At 42.9% G+C, this 13,560-nt stretch overlaps 1 protein-coding gene across 1 annotated transcript in view; it reads right to left on the bottom strand.

The window, feature by feature from the left end:
* Positions 1 to 13,560, bottom strand: part of CSMD3 (CUB and Sushi multiple domains 3) — a 3,006,114-nt gene that overhangs the window by 2,568,820 nt on the left and 423,734 nt on the right. The gene's annotated exons all lie outside the window — the stretch shown is intronic.

The raw sequence follows: 13,560 nt of genomic DNA, 5'->3' as shown, positions 1-13,560 counted from the left end.
ACTTACACATACCCTATAGGCTTCACCCTAGAATGCGGTTTGCCTCAAGAGACCTAACGACAGATATCCAGAAGTTGCACTGTGAGAAGCACCAGTGATCAACTCAGTGCGTAAATTTAATAAACTGTTTGTCACCGAATTTAACACACCAAATTGTATGACCTCGCAACTGATCATCATATTCCGTTTATTTTTTATTTTTTATTTTCATCTTTATTTTTATTTTTTCACTAATATTATCCTGATATTCGGAATATTAACCGCGCTTCAAAATTAAGCATCAGAATCATCTCTTTAAGAATACGAATGACCACGTACTTCTACAACACGTTCTCCACTTCGTGATATTGTAAACACGAAGAAGTGCCCAGTCCCCTTTCTATTGCCATGAACAGAGACCTGCAAATAGCGACCCGGAAGCGCAGTCCTGTTACTTCCGGGTCACAAGAGGCTGCAGCAGCGCAACGCGAGGCGCGAGGAGAGGAGCGTTAGGTACCAGCACGAGACAATTCTGCTACAAAACCGCAAGTATACTGAGAACCGCCTCGCGCTAATGCTTAGTTGTCCCTTTTATCTAGCCCCCTCGAAGCCCTTGTCACACCCGAAGGAGGTGTAACTAATGTGCATTTCAGGTACGATATTGGCGCACAGAGCACATCGGTATGAAAGATTTTCACTACGCGGGGCAACCGTTATCATGGTCAAGACTGTAGAAACTGCACATATTTATGAACAAGTTTTGCATGTCACGTGGTAATAGATTGCCACATATTTGACTCACCACAATAGTTATCCGAGTGGTGAGGTATTATCAAACCCTACACACTCGTTTCGCATATAAGTATGATTTATCATCTATAAACCACTTTTTGCATGAAATAGCTTGTTGGAGAAAGAGAGAGTTGACACTGCCAATTACTGGGGGTTATGAAGTATTGCCATTTTAAGTTGCTACAATTTGTATTGTCTAGTAGTGAACTCACTACGCTATGTGTCTCCCTTACCCTTGTTTTCCCTTTGTGTATGTTTCTATTATGTTTGAACTATAGGTACATCGTGACCTCGAGAAAAAGAAACAGGTTGAAAATTTCCCTTTTCTACACACTTGCTTGCTATAAATATAGTAAACTAGTATCACTTTCACCTTTCACCACGGGTCCTGAAGAAAGCCCTAAAGTCCGATTCACGGCATAGAGGGCTGAAACATGTTGGCCATTTTAAATCATTTTGAATGCAAGTGCGTCCTGAGAACTTAATATTTTCAATAGAGCGCACGCCACTTGAGCATTCCCCTAATGGGATCCACCCGAACCCAGACCTAATAAAATTCCTACAACTGGGTCTCCGGGGGATTTTTAATTGTTCTACACTCCCTCCACATCACTGGGTCACTACTGTTTTTACCGAGGGTAAGATCCTCCTGGTGGAGGCTGCATACCGAAAACAAACCCGATGATTATGCACACACGTGTTTGAAGAGCGGAGAATCAAGATATACCGCTTACCACGCTACCCAACACGTGCATGAGGGTTTTTATTTGGAGACACCGTTGTTCGATCTCCTGCATACCCTGGTTCACGCAGGACAAGTGATCCCTCCCTTCTGATTATTAGCTTCATGCTTTCCAGCACTATTTTTATCGGAAATGTAAAAAGAATCATATCTCTGCTTCCTCTTATTGGATTTTGGTTGTTTTGGTATAATTTTATGTATTAAAATTGACTTTTGTTCAGTTTAAGCATAACAAATTGCACACTGCCTCCAAGTTAAGCCTGTCTGCTCTGTGCTTTGGCTACCCGGGGTTGAGCTGAGGTTAATTTACTGGGCTTAGTGCTTTACCCTGATGAGGATTGTGTTAATTACTTAGAGTGGGTAGTCACCACCCTTAACTAATAACCCAATGTCTTACAACCACTCAGGCTCTGCACAAGGAGGAAAGGGGTTTTCCCAGCATGGATTTTAGGAGTAAGGTGCACAGAGGACATTTTTGGAGTAGGGCACACAAGAACTACTGAAAGGTGGGAAGGGTTGCTCTTGGGCACTTTACCCCATTGTTTCGGAAGGAGTCCTGAGTCACCCACACCATCTAGCAAATGACAACGATAAATGCAGCACTCCAGGGCACCCTCCTCAGAACACTTTCTGGACATGTAAAATATCAGAAGGGGATAAAACTCTGCTTGATGTAACCTGAGCGGAGCAGTCAAGAGGTGGGCCCGCTCTCTCATGTACCCAGGACAAAGAAATTAACTTTAAGGATTAGTGAGATGCTTTCCTTGGGGCAACATAGACCCAACAAGCTAAAGGACCACTTGTTTCCTGGACCTGCACTTGACCCTGCACAAGGCCTTTTCTGAACCAAGCCCTGAAGTCCTAGGGCCCTCCTGAAGCCAGGGAGTATTAGGGGAAGAGCTAAGGAAAAAAGGTCTTACCACAGCAGTGTTTTTGGACTTCTAAAAATCCTGACTTCCTGATGCCAGGAGTGCCACACTAACCACACAGCCAATCTGGTGAAGTTGCAGGTTCACTGGACTGAACAAAGAGGTTCATCCCACTTGGAGCTTCTCCTCAGCAGCAAATCTGTTTCAATGTGCCTTCTGCGACTAGGTATTGGACCACGTGAAACCCTACTAAAATATAGCCTGCTGCCTTATCCTGCTGGAGAAGTATGAGCTTGATTTCAGACATTAAGTCCCATGACTGAGAACTAGATGATGAAGGTGTCAAACGTATCTAATTGATGTGACATCGGTCCTAGGCATGAAGTTTGACTTTTCCTGCCAAAATCAATGACCTTATCTGGACTTCACTCAATGCCTAGCTGGTTTTGATGAGACTTTCCCAGATACCAGCTGCTGCCTTACCCTTTTTACAGATTAAGCCCAAAGGTAAATTCATCCTTTACTTGCCCTTCAAGCTTTTTTGTATTCAACCTCAGACAATATTGCAATTGGCACCAAAAAACTCACATCTCAGATTCCCTTGATAGATTTTTGTCATTTTGGTGACATTTTGTTTATTAAGATGTGCTCTATATATCTAATTTGGGTCAGGATTTTTATTGTTTGGTGTTTTGACTTTATTACTGTTTTGGTACCTCATAAATACATTACATATGGCACTAAGTTAAGCCTATTGTGCTCTGTGCAGTAGCTTCTAGATGGCTGAGCTCATGTTCATTTTGTGATTTTTGGGGGGTTTATCCTTTAAAAGATAGTGTCATTATTCCGTGAGATGTTTGTCCTGTAGTGTAGTTCCTATATTCCCAATAGGCTCTGCGCATTGGAATAATATAAACAGCAGTTTAGACGTAGGACTGAGGTCATCTAGGTCTCTACTGACTATATTAGACCTAATTAGTTTTGCCAGCTAGCTCAGAGGTCACTAGAAACTTTCTCGAATGTTCAGGAAAGAGTTAACTCTCCTGATTTAGACAAGAAGGGATTAGTTTCTGACAACCGCATAAACATGACAACTTTGCTCCCTCAGAATAAAGAGTATATCTCTACAGTCGTGTGAAAACAATAGACAGATATTTCACTCAGTCAATCGTGCATGCTTAGTTTCACCAGAGTGCAGAGAAATAGAGAGACGGGCGTTTTCAATAAAAGGTGTTATTTATTGAGCAGTCTTCTTTCTCATGCAAGAGCAGTGAGTTGCCACAATTGCAATACTTATCATAAAGTAAAGTTCGCACAGTAAAATGAGTATTATGAAATAATACTGTAAAAGCATTGATATGGTTTCTTAGCCATATGATACTTTAAAACGGATAAAATATATACATACATAAAAACATTGACTAACGTACTCAACTGGTGCTTCTAAGATACGCCTACCCCGGTGTACCTGACCTAAGCCTTTTGCCAAGAATCTGAATCATGAATTCTCTCAAGGGTTTAGTCAACTCCGTACCTTGGTTCTAGAATGTAGGAGGTCTTGTATCTCTCTCTCAGGACTCAATCTCCCAGCAACCCGCGAGGGTGACTGGAAACACCGGAGCTGGATTTCTCGGCAAGAGAAAAGACAGCGTCTCTCTTAGTGCGTCAAGGGAGGGGCGGATTTCTTCGGCTCTCGTATCAGCTGGGCGTCGGGCAAGTAGATAGCCGCTCTGCTCTAAACCACCGTGTGTTTGCTTAAGGCAACGTTGGTATATTTATACCTGAAAGGTGCCGTGTTTGACGTAAGGTTGGACATAAGACGTCACTAAGAACTAACAGTTCTTTCTGGACTCCAGGAGTTCTTGTGCAAATCAAAACAAAAGCAGGGGGAATTCCCAGGCTGCTGGAGGCTTGGTTTGTTTAAAGAACGCGTTGTACTTTCTAGGAGTCTAGGGGAGTATCCTTGCCGTATTTGGACTGCATGGGCTATTACTAAATATGGATATGATTCTTATGCCTTTATAAGGATACTATTTATTATAACCACATAAGGGCATAAATCGGTAATATCGAATTAGGGTCCTAGATAGAAACACAACACTATAACCTAAGAAAAGCAAATGACCATACATGGGCACCACCTCCAACTTATAGAAACATCTCTACCATTGACTATTTGTTCATCGGGAGTACGCTAGCCCTCTGTCTAAATGACTTTAACATCGATCATCAAATCGAGAGCGATCACAGGCCTTTAAGAGCATCCTTTAGCCTTTCCATCGCTGCATCCTGCAGATTCACACCTACGGGCGAATCCACGGGCGAGGAAAACGAGCAACTTTCATGTAGGATTAAATGGTCCATCAATTTAGACTCAAAACTGGCTGACTGGGTAACGAAAAATGCTCAAGTAAAAATCACTATTGGCCCACAAGCCCTCCTAAATCATTGGCCTATTCTCTTGAGAGATTTGCATCAGGCTCTGGGGGGGCTCATCTGCCGATCAAAAAAAATGGACGCCAGAGGCTCTCAACCAAGCTTCAAACCAGGTAACACCTGAAAACAAACGAAAGAGGCAAAATGGCCTACATAGAAGGGAAAAAAGTGAAAGAGCAGCCCAGCGAGCCACAAAAAGGCCACATCGAGCAGCTAGTAAGAAATGCGTATGGGCCCAACGGATCAAACGTATTGAGGAAGCCTGGCTAAAAATATTCTCCCTGTTAAAAGAAAAAAATCCCGCCCAATTCTGGAGACACATTAACCAGCTTAGTAACAACAGCCAGACTAAAGAAAACGGGGTTGCTGAGAACGTATGGGTGGAGCATATCAACCAGCTCTATAATGGCGGAGTAGGGGAGCTGTCACCCCCCTCCCGGCCCCAAGCTCCACTCAATGGAAACACCCTGGCCACATCTGAAATCGTAGTAAGCAAGATCATCAGCCGCATGAAGAACGATGGGGCGCCAGGGCCAAACGGAATACCTGCAGCAGTCTTTAAAACATTTCGGCAGTTTTGGGCATAACTCCTTACACCCCTCTTTAGACATGCTTTCCTCACAGCCACACTTCCACCTTCTTGGCAGAGATCAATACTACACCCGATTTATAAAAAGGGCAATCACTCAAACCCGGCCAATTATAGATTAATAGCTCTGTTGGACATTGAAGCCAAAGCCTACGCCCGTGTTTTACTGATGGAACTAGAAAATTGGGCCAACGAAAATAACATCTTGCCTCGCTCCCAGTCAGGCTTCAGAGCGGGCTGCTCCACAATGGACAATATAATAACATTGTCCCACTTGTCGTGGAGAGCCAACTTGGCCAACCAGCTTCCTTTATTTTGTTGCTTCGTGGACTATAGCTCAGCTTTCGACAGAGTCAATCGAGGGACGTTATGGCACAAATTAAATTCCTGGGGGATACCATCTCCTCTTCTCTCAGCTGTGATATCCTTGCATCATAAAACTTGGGTTAGGATCAAAACAAGTGCACAAACATTATCCCAAAAAATTGCAACAAAAAACGGCCTAAAACAAGGCTGCGTACTAGCTCCGCTACTATTCAATCTCTACACTGCCGACGTACCCAAAGAACTGGCAGGCGCAGCCGTGGCCACCCCAAAACTGGGTGGGATACGTTTACAGACAATGCAATATGCCGATTATATTATTATCATGGACCACACGAAAATTGGACTGCAAAGATCGCTCACCGCTCTTAATAAGTATAATACAAAGAACCATCTTTTGATGAATGAATCCAAAACTAAAACCTTGATCTTTGGGAACTACAAAAAAAAGGAAAATCTTACTTGGAAAGCGGGGGATTACAAATAGCGACCTGCACCAGCTACAACTACTTAGGAGTGTGGCTTAACGTTAGGGCAAACCAAGCAGCGCACCGTAGACATTTAAGGCCTAAGGGCATGGGGATCACTCACAGCCTGAGGTGTCTGAACCGGCACCTACACAGCCCTTCAGCCGAACCAATCCTAAGGGTGCTACAGGCCAAACTACTACCTGCAGTGACCTACGGCCACTTGGCCTTCCCCGGAAAAATGGATGCATTTTTGGGAAACTTACAAACAAAAACCTATAAGAAAATCTTCTCCGTCCCGCAACATGTAAGGAGGTCGAGGTTGAGACTTGAGCTGGGCCTGACATGCGTAAACCTCTATTGCCTGGGAGACTTAATTAAATGTTACATTCACAGTTTACGAGCTCCAGGACAATCCCTGAAAGAACAATTACAAGCTGTGTTCAAGGACGAACATTACCCTTGGCACTAACAGTTGCACCTTGCCATTTCCACACTAAAGATTGAAGCCTCCTCCCTTACTAACCCAACTATCCCCCTGTCAGTGTGGAAAAAAACAATAACAAATCAAATCATTTCAGTTTCATTCCAGACAGACGTTGCTGGGCTCTCTAAAAATGTACTTTTTACAGCCTTGAATGAATCATACATCAAGGGGAAACCAAAACCATATTTTAACTATTCCCTCAATCCCCAGACTCGCAACAAAATACTATACATGAGACTGTTAGGCCTACCAATTTTTTACTTCAATCCGCAGTGGGCCTGGTGGAATGAGCAGCCCACTTGCAGGCTTTGCAATTACATACATGAGTCCTGGCTCCACCTGCTATGCTGCTGCCCATTTTTAGCTATCGACCGATGCCGCTTACTGATTCCTGTCCTCCGGGAACAGTCACTGAGACATTGCAGGGAAGCATCGGCCTTGTGTTTTAGTAACAATTTAGCCCAGGCCCTTGCAAGAGCTGGGAAGTTTGTCAATATTATTTTAACCGCATAGCATAATGCTCAGCAGTAAGAATCTGATTATGATTTTATACATCTTAAAATTCTACTCTATCTTGTATTGTTATGTTTGTACATTAGGGTTTTTATTAACTGTATAATAAAGAAGAATATACAAAAACTATTTTTATATAACCTTGTGTGGAGTTTCTTTTGTTGCGTGTCTAGTGTGTCACTGCAGTGTGAGTGTGTTGCTCAAACACTTTACACATTGCCTCTGGGATAAGCCTGACTGCTCTCTCAAGCTACCAAATGGGTGAGCAAGGGTTTTCTTCAGCCTGTAACCCCCATTGCCCTGACAGGGGTGGTGGTTTCTGCCTGGCTTAGGTGCATACCCTAGCCAACTAGAAACCACATTTTTCTCAATCATCAATACAACAAATGTAACAAGCGTGTTCCTTTAAAAAATGCACATATTCTAAACTAGTTAAAGTTAAATGCAGAAAAAGGTTAAAAGGTGTCATTACAGAAACCCATGAGGCTTTCTTATGAGAGATTCAAGCATAAGCATAAAACTTTAGTAACATAGGTTAGAAGGTTTTCCTAGATTTAGTAACAGCAGATTACAAGAAACGGGGCTTCTTTGCAGATGCCCCGAACTTTTTGCCCCCATTACAAATGCTAGATGCTGGTTTTTGGTTCTGATAGTATGCTGAGACCTGCTAACCAGGCCCCTGTGCCCATGCTCTTTCCCATAAAATTGATGTTAATTGGTACACCCAATTGGCCAAGTACTTTTCCCCCTCATAAGTCTCTAGTAGATGGTATCAGGGGTACCCAGGTCAAGGGTGGTAAAGCGGTCACTAAGGCTGCAATACTGTATTGTGCCACCCTGTGTGACCTGAGTGAATGTGTGCCTGCAGGTCTGCCATTGCAACCCCGCCCGAGCAGCCTGTCTGCTCAAGAGTGACTCTGCACACACCATATGCTGCAGAGGCACACCACTGCCTTAATTTAAATAACTCACTCTTAATGTTGTTCTATTAAGACCAGGAGGTAGAGTTCATTACATTAAAGATGTGGAAATATATGTTTATACATATATATCCCCACAGTAACCCTGTTAAACAAGGTTTTACTGCAAGTGGCCGGCGGTCCATAGAGTAACATGGGCTGGCTACTGAGGAAACTCGAGATAGCCAGCTCTATTATGGAGTAACTGAATTGTTTTGTGTTTAGTATCAAACACCGTGCTTTTTCACCCTCAACATGATTCTTGTGTTGAAGATGAGCTGGCATGCAGAAGAGTATCATCTGGGTGGGCACCCCCCCAAGGATACAGTGACACAGTGCCTTGGCAAACTTCCCGGAGCCATTTGCAGCAAGACAAGAGTCTTCCCTCCTGGTGTGATGTGCTAGCATTTCCCCAGGAAGGAGACAAAGGCCTGGGCAGGAAGGTCACACCTCCACCCTCCCAGGAAGGCTGGTGTTTACAGCTTTCAAGGCAGTGAGCCTCAAAGGCTTCACCACCCTTGATGTACAAGAGTACATGTACCCCAATCAAGGACAAAGCTCTTCCTAACCTGTCCGACCCTGACAGGCAGTGAAATGTGTTATGCAGGGGGGTACACACCTTCAAAAGGCTAACCACTCCTTTAGAGTGGGCTAGGAGGTCTGTACAACCAAGGAAGGATTCTGCCATGTTGTAAGACCCTAGGTTAGAGGAATCTGGGTAGAAAAAGTGATGTACACCCACAGGATGTTATCACTACAGAGGCCGGTAAGCAGCAGGAACCAGTAGCCCATTGGCCATCAGCCCCTGCACCCGTAATGCCCCTAAATTAGAATTTAAGGGACTACCCTCACACCAGAATCTCAGTACTGACTTTGAATCCGAGAAGAGGCACAAATAATGTGCCGTCATCGACAACAATACCTTGGACTCTGCTGCCATGGGAAGATAGGACATTTAAGTGTCATGAAGAGATGATATACTGGAACCTTGTGTTTGAAATCTGTCTGTGGCCAAAAGCGTGTTTCTCCCAGCAAAAGGAACTCCAGTGGATGCCAGAAACGAAAGCAGACTCCCAAGGACTGGTGTGTCCAGTCCCCTGCAAGCTGCAGCACATATTGACATGCTGTGTGACAAGAATAGTGACCTGCTGAGCCTGTTGCGAGTGAGCCTGAAGAGAAGTGGTGTCCTGCATGTGCAGAGCGGTAGTCATGCTTTCACCATGGTCCAACTCCACACCTGTCGCCCTCCAGCCAACAAAGTAGACGTGGACTTCATTTGCCACAGCTAAGGGTTGGTAATCATCAGTCAGTTGATTGACCCATTAAAATACATCTCTAGCCCGAGAGCAGCTCACAGCAACAGTGACCGATGTCATCAGCAACCCCATTGCATCCTGAAGTTGGAGTCATCGTATGTTTGGCAAAGCATCTTTGGCGCTACCTGTTCTGGAGATTGACAGCTGACAGCTACCTCTGCACCCAGAGCCACAGAGGTAGAAGAAATCCAGCTGTTGAACATGGCTCCTAGGACTCCAAAGGCCTCTACTCCCCAAGGGTATAGTGGAACTCCATCCTCAAGTGTTAATTTGCCAAGTGCTTCAAGTTTGACAGCTCCTAGGGATCCTGTTCAGTACCAAGGACAGCCAAATCACATCTGCACCCGGACTCCCTGAGCAAGGAAACAAAATAATGACTCCTGCGTCTTGATCTAGGGACCCACATGACCATACTCACAAGAGCGTTAATTTGAACTCACCCTGAAAGGGATTGAGTGTCACCAGTGTTTTACCCATTGACTTCAATGGGATCCATTTTTCTTAAAGTGCATCTTTTTTTGAATTCTTTAAAAATTCGCAACCTCGGTTGTATGTATGATACAAAGTTCATTTTGGTGTCTATATTTATTTCAAAATACATTGCACTGCAAAGAGGTTTCAGCACACTTGTATACAGATTTTACTTTGTCATATTGCAGTCCACAAAGTATGACAAAGTAATATCTGTACGCAAGAGTGCTGAAACCTCTTTGCAGTGCAATTTGCTGTGGGGCTTGGTCCTACGTTGTGGGGAGTTTAGAGGGGAGTACTCCCTGGTTTTGTGCACCTTTTGTTATTTTAGGATGCTATTCAATTTATTGTGTGCTGGTCTAAATAGCCTTTGCCCTCTGCTTGTGTGTTTTTTATTTAACAATACAATCTATTTTTATAAATTGGTGTTGTATCTCTTTCGAGTTGCCTCAATTACTTATGAACCATAGTGGAACAGTACAACACTTTGCACATGTGTGTCAAATAATACCTGACTGCTCTTTGCCATACTTCCAGAACTGAGCCAAGGAATATTGTAGTGGAATCCAATGATCCTTTTTGAGGCATTGTGATAATATTTCATGGTAAGGTCTCACAACCATACCACATAATATACCACTCTCCTACACAGATCAAGAAATAGGCTAAGACTTCTCATAAAGAGATGTTCTGAAAAGTACATATAGAATCTCCCTTCAGAGAGTCAAGAAAAGGAAACATAACTAATGTGCTCTGTGATAGGAAGTCATGGAAGGCTTGGAATAAGGGTCTCTCTAAGCAAGGACCATGTACTAATCTAAACATGTTGCAATATTAATATATTTTCTTCTTCATGTTGAAAAATATGATTTCTGACTCCTGGGAAGAGGTCTACTCCCCATCTTCTAACCAGACTACAATTGTCTTTCAACCATGGGTCCTTGAATGCTGGGGGCATATCCTTGCTTGTTTGTAATATCGTCTTCCCATGAATCATCCTCCATGTCATCAGCATGTTCTCTGGTGTGAACCTCACTGTCAGTCTTCTCATACAACAAATGTCTATTCATTAACTAGTAAACAGTAGCTTTAGATAATGCAACTTCTGAAGCAAAGAGAAGAACAACAACTTGCACATTGTTGTTTAAAGCGGAAAATAAGCCTTACTGTATTAATGGACTTTCACATTAAAAAATGGGGGCAAACTATCAAGACAGGCAATAAAATTATCACCGCTTTAGCAGCAGAAAACTGCTGCTAAAACGGCGATAATGGGCTTGATAATATGCTCTATTGAATTCCAATTGAAGCCCATGTTAGATTTCCGTCACATCTAACATGGGCTTCAATTGGAATTGGATAATTTATCGCCTGTCTTGATAATATGCCCCTAGGTTTCTTTACATATTTCAACTTAAAAATCCAGGTCTCATTATTAGTATACAGGCTCTAAGTGTGGTTGCCTACTACATGTTTTGACACTAAATAGTCTTCATTTTTAAACATAAATTCTGCACATTTGTATTTTTAATACAGCATTGGGTAAGTAATTAAATTTGCGCTAACAACAGTATGCTATTTTCTAGTGTAAGGGAGAAGAACTAGAATTGATTTAAAAGGGTATCCATATCACTATGACATTTGGATTTTCAAGATGAAACAAAGATGTATCTTCTTCTGACATGAGAGGTATCATGCATAATAAAAGTAGAACTTCAGTGCCCTATACTCAGCATGAATAATATTGCAGTTATCGTCACAAAGTAAGATATGAGCAAACATTTTAGCCATTTTAAGGGCCTCATTTATGGGGAATTGGAATAGGGCAGCGTCACAAATCTTCTTGCTGCACTGCCCTGCGCCAATGTGAAAGGACAGGAATGCACTGTATTTATGAAATACTGTGCTTTCTTGTCCTTTTCCCCTGCGCTGACGTAAAGCCAACACAGGCACCCTAACACCATGGTGCAAGCGTGTCTGCATTGCATGGAGGATTGTTTTTGTGCAGGAAGTGGACCCTTCCTGCACAAAAACAGTCCTGAGAGGCGGTTTCCTCTTTCCGTGTGAGCTGCAGAAATCAGCAAACATTGAAAGAGGAAAAAACGAGGAGTAAAGAAGACATGTCTCATCGTCACGTCTGTTTTGGGGAGTAATGAGGTTTAGGCGCTGCCCCAGGACCATGTGATTAAGTAAATCCTGAGGCAGCATCAAACCCATGGGTGCTGCGTGGGAAAACCCACTGCAACATCCATGGAAAGCCTCCCTGGTGCAGAGTAATGGCAACTCAGCGAACTGCTCTACTATGTCTTACTCCATATCTATGAGGCCATGTAAAGCCACACAAAGTGGCTTTGGTGGTCCCATAGATATGGTTGAGAGGGTTGAGTTGCCGGAGCTCAGGCGACGCAAGCCTCTCATATATAAACCCCTAAGTTTGTAATTCTATGTTCTCTGTGAAATGGTCATTTGTTTCCTTTTCAATATGGTAGAATCTTCTTTAAGCTTACAGCACAAGAAGCGATCATTATCTTCTCAATATTGCTCTTGGAAATGTCATCAAAATATATTGTCTATGACACGATGGCAGGACAGTGGAATTAGACCCAGTCAGTGTACATGATGTATGTCTGAAATCAGCGTGATTCACCAGAGATGTATATGCAATTAGTGTTTTCTCCTCTTCTGGACTGCATGCTTGGGACACAAGCTCTGCCTGCCAAAGCTCACTGCTGAGTTGCCTTTCCTGAGAATTCACCGAAAAGAATGAACACATTATTCATGCATAACAAGGCTTCATCAATGACACCGCTTGAGTCACAAGCTTTTACCTTCCTACACTTCCTCCCAGAGACATTTTAAAAGGCCTCAGTAAAGCCAAGCACAGGCAGACTTGTGGAGGCATCAAAGTCAGTCTTTTGAATTTGCTTCCACTAAGTACAAATGTACTGCTGTAAATGCCACACAGACATGCAATTCCAATAAAAAGGAAGGTGAATGTAATTAACTATGCCTTAAATGGCGCATTTGAAAACTGTCATTTTTTGTGCAAAATAGCGATTTAATACTGTATTAAACGAATTGATTTGCTAGCTAGAATTATCACCTTTTAATGTACAGTGAGAGCGGGAATCGTTACATATATTTCATGAGTAAAGACTTGAAATATACATGATGAACACAGAAATCATCAAACAAGAAACATTTCTCCAGAAGGACCACAATGTAACAGAAGCACATCACCACCAACCCACCAAGTAAAATATTTTTTTCTTGTTGCCCCACTTTAACTTGAACTTACAGGAATGCTTTTATGTACAGATCATGTGCATTTAACTAAATACAGCACTTCACAAGTTGCACCAACATGCTATAAATCCAAAGAAAGACAATCAGTGCGAAGTTTGTTTGTTCTCCGGGCCACCATGTATACAGGGTCGAACTGGCCTGTAGGGCAAACCAGATAATGCCTGAAGCGGTGGTCTGACAGGACAGTGTTTAGTAAACTTATTGGGTGATAATGCACTTGGTTACTGGTTGGCACTCACTATGTACGGGTGTGTATGTTTGTACTTGTGTACTATCCAACGGTGGTGCTCAAAGGAAAGGGGGGAACCAC

This window comes from Lissotriton helveticus, chromosome 4_1, assembly GCF_964261635.1.
Source record: "Lissotriton helveticus chromosome 4_1, aLisHel1.1, whole genome shotgun sequence".
In the NCBI taxonomy this organism is placed as follows: Eukaryota; Metazoa; Chordata; class Amphibia; order Caudata; family Salamandridae; genus Lissotriton; species Lissotriton helveticus.
Note: the sequence above shows the minus strand (reverse complement) of the source record. Positions and strands in the feature narration are given on the sequence as shown.